This window comes from Salvelinus sp. IW2-2015, linkage group LG31 (assembly GCF_002910315.2).
Source record: "Salvelinus sp. IW2-2015 linkage group LG31, ASM291031v2, whole genome shotgun sequence".
NCBI lineage: Eukaryota > Metazoa > Chordata > Actinopteri > Salmoniformes > Salmonidae > Salvelinus > Salvelinus sp. IW2-2015.
Window position 1 is genome coordinate 28,860,959 of NC_036870.1, and position 14,147 is coordinate 28,875,105.

Sequence of the window (14,147 nt, forward strand, 5' to 3'; positions counted from 1 at the left end):
GTTCACGTCTGCCCACACATCATATCCCCACATCGTATCATCAACACAACATAATCACCCACATCATATATCAACACAAATCATTCCCCACATCTATTACCTTCCCACAACTCCCACAACAATCATATCCCCACATCTATATTCCACACAACATATCCCCACATCATATAATCAACACACACATATCCCACATCTATTCAACACAACATATCCCCACATCTTAGTATCCCCACATCTATATCACACAACATATTCCCACATCATATCACACCCACATCTATATCAACAATCAACATATCCCCACATCTATTATATACACAACATATCCCCACATCTATATCAACACAACATATCCCCACATCTATATCCACATCATATCCACACATCTAATATCAAACAAACATTATTCCCCACATCTATATCCACAACAACATATCCTACACATCTATATCACACAACATATCCCCCACATCTTATCCCCCACATCATATCCACATCATCCCCATCTATATTCAACACAAACCGATACATATAACACCATACCCCACATCTATATCCACACAACATATCCGCCACTATCTATTCAACACAATCATATCCAACAACTATCCCATCATATCCCACATATATATAACCACATATCCCCACATCTATTATCCACAGGAAATCAACCAACTATCCCCACACTCTATATCCCCCACATCATATTCAACACATCTATATCAACACATCAATCCCCACATCTATTATCAACACAACATATCCCCACATCTATATCCACACCCAAGTGCCCATATCTCCCGCACAGCTATACTTCCAGCAGCGATATTACCCAGTATCCCCATAATCTATGATTCCCCCAACCAATCTAATGACTCACACGCACACTTCATCATCCAATCTACAATACTATGATCCTCCCATTCTGACTATTGCACACACCAAATATCGCCCACAATACAGGTAAAATCGAGGATTGATGTGATCCTCAGCAGCACCTACCTATACCTACTTAAGCCACCCAAGCGCAACATCTTACTCCCACATACACTGCTGCCTCCATAAACACATTGGATAAGAATTCAAGGTCCTTCCTGCTCTTCAGTGTCCCTGTCACAGCCACAGCCCTAATAACAGGCCTGCCTAGGAAAGACAAGACTCCAGTCCTTTTACAGTCAATCTGATTGGATGTTATCTCGCGACTATAAACAGTAAATCATACTGTTTGACTGGCCCGGGGTCGTGGCGGCAGCAAAGTATAGAGACACTGGATGCGACTTAGCAGAGGATTAGAATAACCACGTGGGGGATGCTGGGGGATGCGCTGATACACCAGTGTTCTTCTTGACTAATGATAGCTCAGTCGACTACAGCTGTGGATAAAAATCAACGAACAAAGACTTTTTCAGATCTAGTGAAGAGGGGCTGTGTTTCCATTAGGATAGCTGTTCTGTTATTAATCCCATTAAATAATCATTTGAGTTCATCCAGCCATCTCTGTCTGACGTCAGTTTTGATTCCAGTGTTTTGAAGGTCTAGCTAGCTAGCTGTCTCTGGCTGTCCTTGCCTCTAAATTTGCTGTTGCGTCTGCTCGGGGATTACAGCTCTCGGAGACACCACAATCCATCCTGGCCTCAAAGACACCCTACCTACCTCACCGCTCTCACGTCAACCCACCTCACAGAGGGGGTGGGGGGGAGTAAAAGGAGAGATGTGTGGAGTGAGGGAGAGAGAGACATTCTCTGCTCAGAGCTCTGACTGAGTTTACAACTCCATGTGTTCCCTGCACCCATTCTCAGGCTATTTACTTTATAGTGCACTACATTTGACCAGGGCCTATAGACCTACCTCCTCACTCAGACAGACTGAGTTTCAATGATGGTGTGGGTGACATCGCGTGCTCTGGGTTACCTAAGAAGGGCATGGTACTGGAGCAGAGTCCAGTCCAGGGAAACACCCCTGTGGAAGTGACTTAGCGTTTGACTTCAGTATTGTCTGATTGTGTTCATCATAAGGTGAGACAATGCCGTCCATTACAGTCTGTTGAAACGTCTCTTCGTTCTCTCCTTTGACGTAAAGTAGGCCTCTGTCGTCACAAACTATCACTGTGTTATTTGTTTTTGGCAGAGTGACAACCCAAATTCCTACCCATGGTAAAATTCTATATATACCATTGTACATTATCATACACACTATTCCCTATACTGTATAGTGCCCAATATAATGCACTACTTTTGAMCGTTAAAGAAGAAGTTACTTGTCTCCTATAGCAATATGAAGACATAGGCGACTAGTTAGACTAAATAGGTCCCCCAGGGAATAGGCTTAACCTAGAAACCCAGTGCCCTGCATTCTGACCRTCAGTTTCCTCCGAACATCTTGGGAAACACAGAGAGCAGCAGTATTGTTCTTGATGTGCAGGTTAGGATGGCGACTCACTGTGTAACTGCACTTTTCTTTTGTTGTTATTGAACGTTTATTTTAACCTAGCCTGATGAGCCCGTCATGTTGAGCCCTCAACAGGCAGCTCACGTAGGGGATGTTTGTTGACACAGCCTAGAGTAGAGAAGGGTAATGGTATTTTCCACTAGAGCTGTTCAAATACAATTATATGTAAACAAACATCATTGTAGGATGGTGACAGTCAGGGTCAGATTCAAGTGAACTGAACTGATTCGGCTTGAGACGCCTCATTTCCTTGGTCTCTCTGGTGGTTGTCATTGCTGTTCAGCGTTCTGATTATGTCACCGTTTGAGGTCTCGCCTTAGTACACTCTTAAAAGAAAGATGTTATCTAGAACCTAAAATAGTTCTTCTTTCAACTGGGGGTTCTACCTGGAACCAAAAGTGTATGGCTCTCCTATGGGAAAAGTGTTCTCCTATGGGGATAAGGGTCTCCTATGGGGATAAAGGTGTCTCCTATGGGGAAAAAGGTGTCCCTCCTATGGGGAAAAGGTGTCTCCTATGGGGATAATGGTGTCTCCTATGGGAAAAGGTGTCTCTATGGGACTAAGTGTCTCTATGGGGCTTCCTAATGGGGAAAAGGTGTTCCTTGGGTAATGTCCGGGATAAGGGTCTCCTATGGGATAAGGTGTTTCCTGATGGCGCGAGGTTGGTAAGAGGGAGTGATGGACAGATGTGACATAAGCAACGCTAAGAGGTAGCACGCAAGGTTTATGTAACAAAAACAAAATTTTTAAAATAATATATATATATATATATATATAAGATTGTGTTCCACTGTTCCATTCGCAATACCACTGAGAGCGTAATGGTCCGAGTCTCCTGTGAATGTTTGGCTGGCTCCTCTACAGAGTTGTGGCTTTCCCCAACAGGAACCCACTCATGGCTCATAAACGTGGGAACACAATCTCAGGAGAATAATAGCCCCGTATCAGGGCTTTTTGCTCATTTTTCAACCACACTCATTGTTTATTATTTTCTTCACACAAGGGTAACGACCAAAAATGTGACATTTGTTTAGATGAATAAGCCTAGCTCAGAACATCTGAACCACATGATATATGAGAACTACACAGTGCATGGGAATATAGTAGGTTATAAGTATAACTGTCTACCTGAATAGGCCTAGAGCGAATGGCATTGTACCAGCACCAGACAATGTATGGGAACTAGACAATATACACTGAGTATACCTAACATTATGAACACCTTCCTAATATTGAATTCTCTCTCCCTCTCTGTCTCTCTCTCTCTCTCTCTCTCGCTGTCTCTCTGTCTCTGTCTCTGTCTCTGTCTCTGTCTCTCTCTCAATTCAATTCAATTCAATTCAATTGACTTTATTGACATGGCAAGTTATTATTACTTACAGTAAAAGTATACATATCGAAAAATTTAAATAAAATATATATGTATATATATACACAAAATATATATATATTTATATATAAATAAATGGTGGAACTAACAGYAATAATAATAGTAGTAGTGGACATGGGATTACCATTAATAACAGCTACAACAACAATATTAATCAGAACAACAATACATTAAAGCAACAGTAGTAGACCAGTGTCAACATGACTGAGAAGACACATGACCTGGTACGAAAGACAAAACAAAACTAAGCTAAATGGGAAGTATTATCAACATTACTTTGCATTTTTCACTGGCTGTCCCTCAGGCTGTGGCAGGAGGACACATATTTGGCTGCCAAAACTGCACATTTTGGCTTTTCACCCAATAAATATTTGAATTTTTCTTCATCTTTTATAGTTTCAAATTCTTTGTATTGAATTATAATTTTGGGAAAGAAATATGCTCTTAGGTCTCTCTCTCTCTCTCTCTCTCTCTCTGTCTAACATTATATATGAATAATACCAGTTTACATGACAGCTGCCCTCATGACTAAGGTTACTCTAGACCGTTCTGTAATATAAACTCATGATTTAGGTTGATCTAGTCCTACTGTTAAATAAACGAATGACTAAGGTTAATCTAGTCCTACTGTTAAATAAACTCATGACTAAGGTTAATCTAGTCCTACTGTTAAATAAACTCATGACTAAGGTTAATCTAGTCCTACTGTTAAATAAACTCATGACTAAGGTTAATCTAGTCCTACTGTTGTATAAACTCATGACTAAGGTTGTGGATTTGCTCTAATCGACAGAAAGCCAGGCTTGTTAGACGGTGTTTGGATGTTGGAAGGCYGGGTGTAGGTTTAGGTGGATCCAGGTTATGTTTGGATGTTGGAAGGCTGGGTGTAGGTTTAGGTGGATCCAGGTTATGTTTGGATGTTGGAAGGCTGGGTGTAGGTTTAGGTGGATCCAGGTTATGTGCCTTTAGTGTTATTACAGGGAGGAGTTAAGGGTGTGAATGTTTAAACGTTAAAACAAAATTTGAGATCCTTAACGTTAAGAAAAATCCCTAAGGGAAACAACTACTTCAAGGTCCCGGAGCGAGTGACGTTACCGATTTGAAATGCCACTAGCGCGCACCGCTAACTAGCCAGCCATTTCACATTGGTTACAAAGGCACGTTTGACTGTCCACTGATATATGCTACATGGACAGTCAAACCTGCCTATTTATAGGTTTTTACTATTTCGTAATAGCTGCAGTAGGACATGTGATTTATGAGTACTATCACCATGCTACAGAGTATGCTACAGCGCATGCTTCAATTGAGGCTAAATATTTGATTACACCCTGTCATCTAGGCTGTGTGTCTGTAATATTTTCCATCCCCAGTGCGAACGAAATGCAAACTTCGCAGGTTTTCCTGCTGCCCGATGAACTAACGGTAGGCATATCGTATGATTGATTATAACACCACGCCACTGGCTAATCCCTGGCATCCCTACCCTATGGTATGTTGGCCAGAAATGCCAACTATTTGCAAGGCAGCGAGGAGGCTTCCATTTTGTCCATCCGTGTTTACTTCCCTATGCTGAATAAGAAGAATCACCACAAAGAGATGGAGACTGAGAAGTTYGCTAGGTGGGAATGTGTGAGCTGGCACATTTTTTAACCCCCCCACACCTGTTTTTCTCTGTGGAATCCTTTTTGGGGGGTGAGGTCACCGGCAAAGCCAACTCTCAGCTGACGATGGGAGGGATGATCCAACTGGAAGAACACTGGACAGGTGGCATTTCTAATGAGGCTGGAATTTGTGGAATTTTAAGGCTGTGTTGTGGTTCTCTGTTAAAATACTAGTCCTCATTCCCCATCCAACATTCCTGCATACCTTGCATATTGAATTCTGGGGGAAAAGTTAGTTGGACATTGTAACAGTGGGGTAGCATAGCTGGACATTTGACGTTGTTAGATGGACATTGAATTCTGGGAAGAAAAAGTAATTAGTTGGATATTGTCAGTTGGACATTGTATAAGTAGGGTCACATAGCCCAGATCAAGGTTGCCCAAACCCGGTCCTGTGGCCCCCCTGGGTGCACGTTTTGGGTTTTGTCCTTGCACTACACAGTTGATTCCAATAAATAATGCTAGATGACATTTAGCTCAGGGGTAGGCAACCCTGTTCCTGGAGTGCTGCAGATGCTAATTGATCACTTGGTCTGGTCACCTGGTCTTCCAGTTCAGTTAAATCAAAAACATCAAGTTGCCTACCTCTAAACTAGCTGAACATTGCATAGCATATGTCCAATGGCCAATCTCAGCAATGTTATGGTGTGGCCACAGATCAAAGAACAGCTTGTGACTTACACACTGTGAAATCCCACTGTGGGTTTAATGAATGCACTGCTAGTAGACCTCTGAAATCTATACTGCTATGACACACACACACGCACACGCACACGCACACGCACACACAAATACAAATACACCCAGGCCCCCCCAGGGCACCCACTACTGCCGGCTCTCTGTCCCTCTTTCCCTCCCAGTTAGACAGCAAGGAGAGATGTTGCCATTTCTCTGACTGCTCACAGTTGAACTCAGGCAACGAGACGGAGGACTTGCGGTAGATTCATCTCATCACTTTCAGATCTAACTGCTTTAATTCATATTAAGCTGTAGGGCGTTTTCCTTTCGTTAACGTGAGATGATAGCTAGATGACATATAGCACTCTGATATGAGCTGTGTGCGTCATGTCATGTGCTCGTTCATTTGTCCAGTACTCTGTCAATATGAGCTGGCCTCATCCCATGTCGTCCTATCGGCCCTTTAGCTTATTACATGTCATACAGGAAGCAGTGTGTGTGTGTGTGTGTGATGTCACACAGGAAGCAGTGTGTGTGTGTGTGATGTCACACAGGAAGCAGTGTGTGTGTGTGATGTCACACAGGAAGCAGTGTGTGTGGGCAGGCAGGGGGCAGGAACCTTCCGTGACTCTGGAGCTTACTGATAGAGAGGCTTTGAGGCAGGCACACACACACACACACAGCACACTACACACAACACACACACACACACACACACACACACACAACACAACCAACATCACACACGTCTCACAGCCTGCTGCCAGCCCCCAGACATCACTGTGCCGTGCCTCATGGGTATGCCACATCTCACAGATAGAGCCGAGTTCTCTCACACACACACCACACACACACAAAGCACACACACCACAACACACAACACTACACACACTACACTCTTTCATAATGGATTTTTAATAATTGTCAGTGTGAGCTTAGCTCATTTTTGACTATAAAATGCATTATGCATTATTCCTAGACATCTCAGTGACCATGAAGCTGATGTGTTGAACATAGATTGACTATAACAGGCCAACTAGAAACAAAACCATTGGTAATAAAAGGATGGGAACCGGGGTTGGGGTCAATTCCATTTCTATTCCGAAAGTAAACCAAATTCCAATTCCACATTTTCCCTCATTGAAAAGTATTGAATAGAATTGGAATTGGAATTTCAATGTACTTCCTGAATTGACTGGAATTGAAATGGAATTAACCTCAACCGTGATGGGAACCATCAAGCCTAGGTGCTTTATGGTATATGGTCCATGTTGGCCTCTGTTATTTTAACATCATAAACATTACCACGCTCTTTACAATCAACCTTTATTCTCTCTGGTTGTCTTCCATTGTTTCGTGGCTTGTGAGGCTTTTCATCAGCTTCCCCAAAACAATCAGTGCCGGGTGAACCCAGAGCCTTTGGCTAGAGCGAGTGCTATTCATTTAGGGTTTGTATTATTTCAATATAGCCATCGTCATCCGTCTCCGAACCTTGAGCCATCTGTGCCCACAAAAGCAGGAAACACCCACACTGTGACCTATTTCGTTCCAGGAGCCCGTTGGGAACCTAATTTGTCTGACTAGCTTCTAATAGAGAATGTTTAATGAGGTGTAGTGACTGGGTGGTGGTATTGTTGTGGTGTTGTTGTGATGGTGTTGTTGTGATGGTGTTGTTGTGATGGTGGTGTTGTTGTTGTGGTGTTGTTGTGTTGACACAGAATCTGCAGCAGTTCATTTTATTATAGAATCTGTGATGCTGTGGTTTACTCCCAGTTGTAAAAAAGAAGGGAATTTATAGTTATGTATTGTGAGGGAGTCCATGTAGACTACAGTATAATGTAAGAAATGTCAATTTTTTTTGTGATCTTCCATCTGATTTTATTTTGTTAAAAGGATGTTGTCAACGAGGCACTTTATCTACTTCCCCAGAGTCAGATGAAGTYGTGGATACCATTTTTATGTCTCTGTGTCCAGTATGAAGGAAGTTGGAGGTAATTTCACAAGCCAGTGCTAACTCGCGTTAGCGGAAGTATATAAAGGGTCTCATTGCCAAAATCCCAAAGTATCCCTTTAATAATCCCTTTAATAATCTGCAAACATACAACTCAACTCAATTTTGTCTTATTTTGTACCTGTCTGTGTTAAATTCACCATGTCTCTGCTGTGGTTGGTTGGAGGAAGAATCCTCTCTTCCTCCGCCTCTACTGCAGTGTCCCAGGACTATGTGGCTGACTACTGACTACTGCAGTATTATGTAACACTGCTGACTAACAGCTGTGTGTGTGTGTGTATGATTCATGCAGTTTTAAAGGCGAGCAGAGTGGATGCCGCATAAAACAAAATGTCCTTGTTACATTAGAAGCCAGCTCGGAATCAATCAATCAGAACTGAGTCCGGCCCCTCTCTTCTCATTCACACTGCTAACACACAATACATCATCTTACCTGGCACTGTGCAAATGACCTCCAAGGCACCTTGATGACACTACTGTTCTACGCGCTTAGAAGAGGGAACAGACAGCTTTGTGTGTTTGTGTGTGATTCATACTGCGTGACTGCTGAGCTAGCTCTTGTCCTGGCTCTCTTCTATTCTGTATTACAGGACAGTACTGACTCCCCTGTCCTGGCTGTCTTCTATTCTGTATTACAGGGCAGTACTGGGACTCCCTGTCCTGGCTGTCTTCTATTCTGTATTACAGGGCAGTACTGACTCCCCTGTCCTGGCTGTCTCTATTCTGTATTACAGGGCAGTACTGACTCCCCTGTCCTGGCTGTCTTCTATTCTGTATTACAGGGCAGTACTGACTCCCCTGTCCTGGCTGTCTTCTATTCTGTATTACAGGGCAGTATGACTCCCCTGTCCTGGCTGTCTTCTATTCTGTATTACAGGCAGTACTGACTCCCCTGTCCGGCTGTCTTCTATTCTGTATTACAGGCAGTACTGACTCCCCTGTCCCGGCTGTCTTCTATTCTGTATTACAGGGCAGTACTGACTCCCCTGTCCTGGCTGTCTTCTATTCTGTATTACAGGGCAGTACTGACTCCCCTGTCCTGGCTGTCTTCTATTCTTGTATTACAGGGCAGTACTGACTCCCCTGTCCTGGCTCTTCTATTCTGTATTACAGGACAGTACTGACCTCCCCTGTCCTGGCTGTCTTCTATTCTGTATTACAGGGCAGTACTGACTCCCCTGTCCTGGCTGTCTTCTATTCTGTATTACAGGGCAGTACTGACTCCCCAACCTGGGTCCTGAGCATTTCCTTTCGCTGCTTAATGAATGCACCAATACAAACATGATGCCATTATAATCTATCTCTCCTACGTGTAGGCTACACGCACACATTGACATACTTACCAAAACAAACACAACCCCCCTCTCACTCTCACTCACTCTCCTGCACTTTACTCCCTCCCTCTCTCGCTCTTTCTTCTCACTCACTCACTCACTCACTCACTCACTCACTCACTCACTCACTCACTCACTCACTCACTCACTCACTCACTCACTCACACACAGACATGCACACACACCCTCAGCTCAGCACGGAAAACAAACAAACGCTGCAACGTAGCCTGCCGTGCGGGGGATTTCTGTCTGTCCGTCTGTCTGTCCATATGTCTGTCTCTAGGTCTCTTATTTGAGAGTCAGATCTACCCTGCTCTCTGCTCGGTCGGCGGAGCCTGGCAAAGCTCTTCATCACTGGGTGCACTTTAAACCGCCCTCAGTAGTTAAATCACCCTTTTCGCTGTGCCACCGGTGGCTCTATTGGCAGGAACCTCCACCTGTCATCATATTTACTGTTTCACTTCTTAAGTGCGTAACAAAATGACATTTTGTTGATGCAGTTTATTTAGATTCTTAAATGTATTTCAGTGTTGTTATTGTCTATTGTTGATAGTTATCTCCAGGCTACAGAATGAATTGCAGTTTCTCTCCTGGTTTGCTGAAGTTGTTTACAAGCTATAGTACTTTGTCAGTGGACCCGGCAGTACTGTGGATCCGGCAGTACTGTGGACTCGGCAGTACTGTGGACCCGGCTGCTCTAATCACTGCTCCCTACATTCTTAGAAAAAAAGGTGCTATCTAGAACCTGAARGGGCTCTTTGGCTGTCCCCATAGGAGAACCCTTTTCGATTCCAGGTAGAACCCTTTTGGTTCCATGTAAAACCCTGTACACAGAGGGTTCTACATGGAACCCAAAAGGGTTCTACCCTTTTTTTCTAAGAGTGTACCGCACCACTGTTATAACTGGGAAACGAGTGCTCTGTTGCCACCATCCATCAAATGTTGTGTGTTTGTGTGTGAGTAGAAACCCATCTCTTCTGGGATGGATGGGCGTTTTATAAAATAGTCTCCTCACTGACACTCCCCCTCACACTGCTGGGAAGCAGCAAACGCTATGACTCACATCCCAACACCATGTAGGCCAGTCTCCTCTCCTCCCCCTCCTCCCTTCTACCGCGCTCACCTCTCAGGGGCTCTGCTACAAATGTGTCAATGCATTTAAACTGGCATCTCTCCCTTTTAGTCCCTCAATCTCTCTCTCTCTCTCTCTCTCTCTTTCTCTATCTCTTTCTCTCTCTCTCTCTTTCTTTCTCTTTCTCTCTCTATGTGTCTGAACATTAAAAACACCTTCCTAATATTGAGTTGCTATCCCCCCATTTGCCCTCACAACAGCCTAAATTTGTCAGGGCATGGACTCTACAAGGTCTCGAAAGCATTCCACAGGGATGCTGGCCCATGTTGACTCCAATGCTTCTGTTAGCAGTTGATGTTATTCTTTAGTAACACAGACCCCAAAGCAAATCAGGGTTTATTCCAATAGGAAAATCATGCTTGGAAGTAGATGGTCATTCTCCCCTGTCCTCAGTGATGCTCTCCTGAGACTCTCTCCAGTGAACAAAGGGACAGGATCTAGTTTTATAACCCAGCCAATTAGAATTCCTTGCAATAAAACTGGGCCAATGGCCAGATAAGTATCCTATTTCAGGCTCAATATATAGACAAATTCCTCCCATGTCTCTGCATTAATCCCCTGTTACAGAAAAAAACACAATTTCCATTGATGGTTAGTACTTTATTGACTTTTAGTCCTCTGTCTCTCTCTTTATCTTGGACATATTCTTACACTTCTCATAGTTGTGTCAAGTTAGCTGGATGTCCTTTGGGTGGTGGATCATTCTTAATACTTGCGGGAAAACTATTGAGTGTGAAAAACCCAGCAGCATTTGCAGTTCTTGACACAAACTGGTGTGCCTGGCACCTACTACCATACCCYGTTCAAATGCATTTAAATATTTTGTCTTTCTCATTCACCCTCTGAATGGCACACATACATAATCCATGTCTCAATTGTATTAAAAGGCTTAAAAATCCTTCTTTAAACTGTCTCCTCCTTTCCATCTACACTGATTGAAGTGGATTTAACAAGTGACATCGATAAGGGATCATAGCTTTCACCTGGATTCATCTGGTCAGTCTATGTCATGGAAAGAGCAGGCGTTCTTAATGTTTTGTACACTCAGTTTATATCTTCACTCTCACTCAGCTTCTCTCTCTCAATCTCAGTCTCTCTCTCTCTCAGCTTCTATATCTTCACTTTGTCTTTCGGTTTGTTGCGCATCACGGAATTATTCATTGGCTGAGACCCACTGCTTGCATATTATCTCTTCCTATTGTTGGAAACACAGTGAGGGTTGAGAACAGCATGTGAAATGATCCTGTAAGTAATTCATACAGGACATCCCTCTGCTAGCCGACACTCTTAGCAAAACGGGTTCCAAAAGGGTTCTTCGGCTGTTCCCCATAGGAGAACCCTATATGGTTCCAGGTGGAATCCTTTTGGGTTCCTGGGTTCCATGTAGAATCCTCTGTGAAAAGGGTTCTACATGGAACCCAAAGGGGTTCTACCTGGAACCACAAAGGGTTCTCCAAAGGATTATCTTATGGGGACAGCCGAATAACCCTTTTAGGTTCTAGAATGCACCTTTTTTTCGAAGAGTGTAGATGGACCCCTCTCTGTCCCTGTTGCCAAGGAGTTTAAACTGCCAGGCATCTCAGCTATACATTGCTTGTTGTCAAGGTGTTTTTCTTGAAGAGGGCTTTGTTAGCAGTTGTTAATGGGTGTTTCCCAAGCAGAAACCTATTCCCTATATAGCCCTATCGGCTCTGATCAAAAGTAGTGCATTATATAGGGCTCTGGTCAAAAGTAGTGCACTATATAGGGCTCTGGTCAAAAGTAGTGCACTATATAGGGAATAGGATGCCATTTGGGACATGACCAATGATTTGTACTGTAACCCTGGTCTGTTGAGGTCCTCCTGTGTTTCCTCCTCTCGCTGTCTCTCTCCCTCCCTGTGTTAAGGCCAGGCAGGCTGTTATGCACCTGAACAAGTCTAGCTGGCAGCAGCCCCAGAAAGCACCTGTTTCCTGCCAGTCCTCTAYCATCCAGCCTGTGGCTACTTCACTTCACCCCCCCAAGTCCTCCTCCCTCTCTTCTACAGTCCCTGACTTGCTTTCACTTTTCACACCAACCACTCAGGACCCCAACGGGATTTATTGTCACTTTCATTTTCTCATGAAAAGCCCTCTAATAAAAATGGTTGGATGGGAAGGGTGAGGTATTGGATGAAATTGTTTTATATCTAAATGGCAGCAGCAAAGGAGGAATGGACCGGTCGAAAGCTCAATCATGGGAGCGTAAATTAGTGTACAGGTGGTTAAATTGGCCTGCGTGAGTCTGCGTGCGTGACACTTGTTTTGATCTGAGCAGCTATTGCAGCCCAGGGCCGACTATATAAGGTGTTGTGACACATGAGACGGGCCAGACTCTAGASTGTTAAGCTCTCCATTCCTCAGAACAGAACATCCTCGTACAAGTCATAAAAGCCTTTGTCCTTGTACATGCCCCATCCACTTCCAGACATTAGCCATCGATAAATCACCTCTAAGTGTCTCAGCCAAGTCAATGTAAATGTCATTGTTATTGACTGTGTCCTAATGGTCATTGGGTTGGGAAGGGTAAACTGACCTGACACCTTGCTTACCCAAGGAATTCCGCAAGATGCACTGATAGCATTTGTGTCTAATGATTCCATTGTGGAGCTATATGAGCTGGCACCAAGACTGACTAAACACACTGTAAGGCCTGGACCAGAGCCATATGAATGAGCCAGCTGTGCTCATACAGTTCAGTAACACACATGGGACACCATTGTGTGTCAAATGGGAATGATGTGTCAAGATTAATGTCTTTGATGGAGAAGATTGTGAGTTGCCCCCTTCTCACGTCCTTATTACCCACTGTGGGTTGTTTTCATTACCCCCCCAGTCTCTCTCTCTCTCTCTCTCAATTCAATTCAATTCAATTCAATTCAAGGGGCTTTATTGGCATGGGAAACATGTGTTAACATTGCCAAAGCAAGTGAGGTAGATAATATACAAAAGTGAAATAAACAATACAAATTAACAGTAAACATTACACATACAGAAGTTTCAAAGCAATAAAGACATTACAAGTGTCATATTATATATATATACAGTGTTGTAGCAATGTACAAATGGTTAAAGCACACAAGTTAAAATAAATAAACATAAATATGGGTTGTATTTACAATGGTGTTTGTTCTTCACTGGTTGCCCTTTTCTTGTGGCAACAGGTCACAAATCTTGCTGCTNCATAAATATGGGTTGTATTTACAATGGTGTTTGTTCTTCACTGGTTGCCCTTTTCTTGTGGCAACAGGTCACAAATCTTGCTGCTGTGATGGAACACTGTGGTATTTCACCCAATAGATATGGGAGTTTATCAAAATTGGGTTTGTTTTCAAATTCTTTCTGGATCTGTGTAATCTGAGGGAAATATGTGTCTCTAATATGGTCATACATTGGGCAGGAGGTTAGGAAGTGCAACTCAGTTTCCACCTCATTTTGTGGGCAGTGTGCACATAGCCTGTCTTCTCTTGAG

At 43.4% G+C, this 14,147-nt stretch overlaps 1 protein-coding gene across 1 annotated transcript in view; it reads left to right on the forward strand.

Moving 5' to 3' along the window:
• Positions 1-14,147, forward strand: part of LOC111956136 (solute carrier family 45 member 4) — a 45,524-nt gene that overhangs the window by 1,345 nt on the left and 30,032 nt on the right. The gene's annotated exons all lie outside the window — the stretch shown is intronic.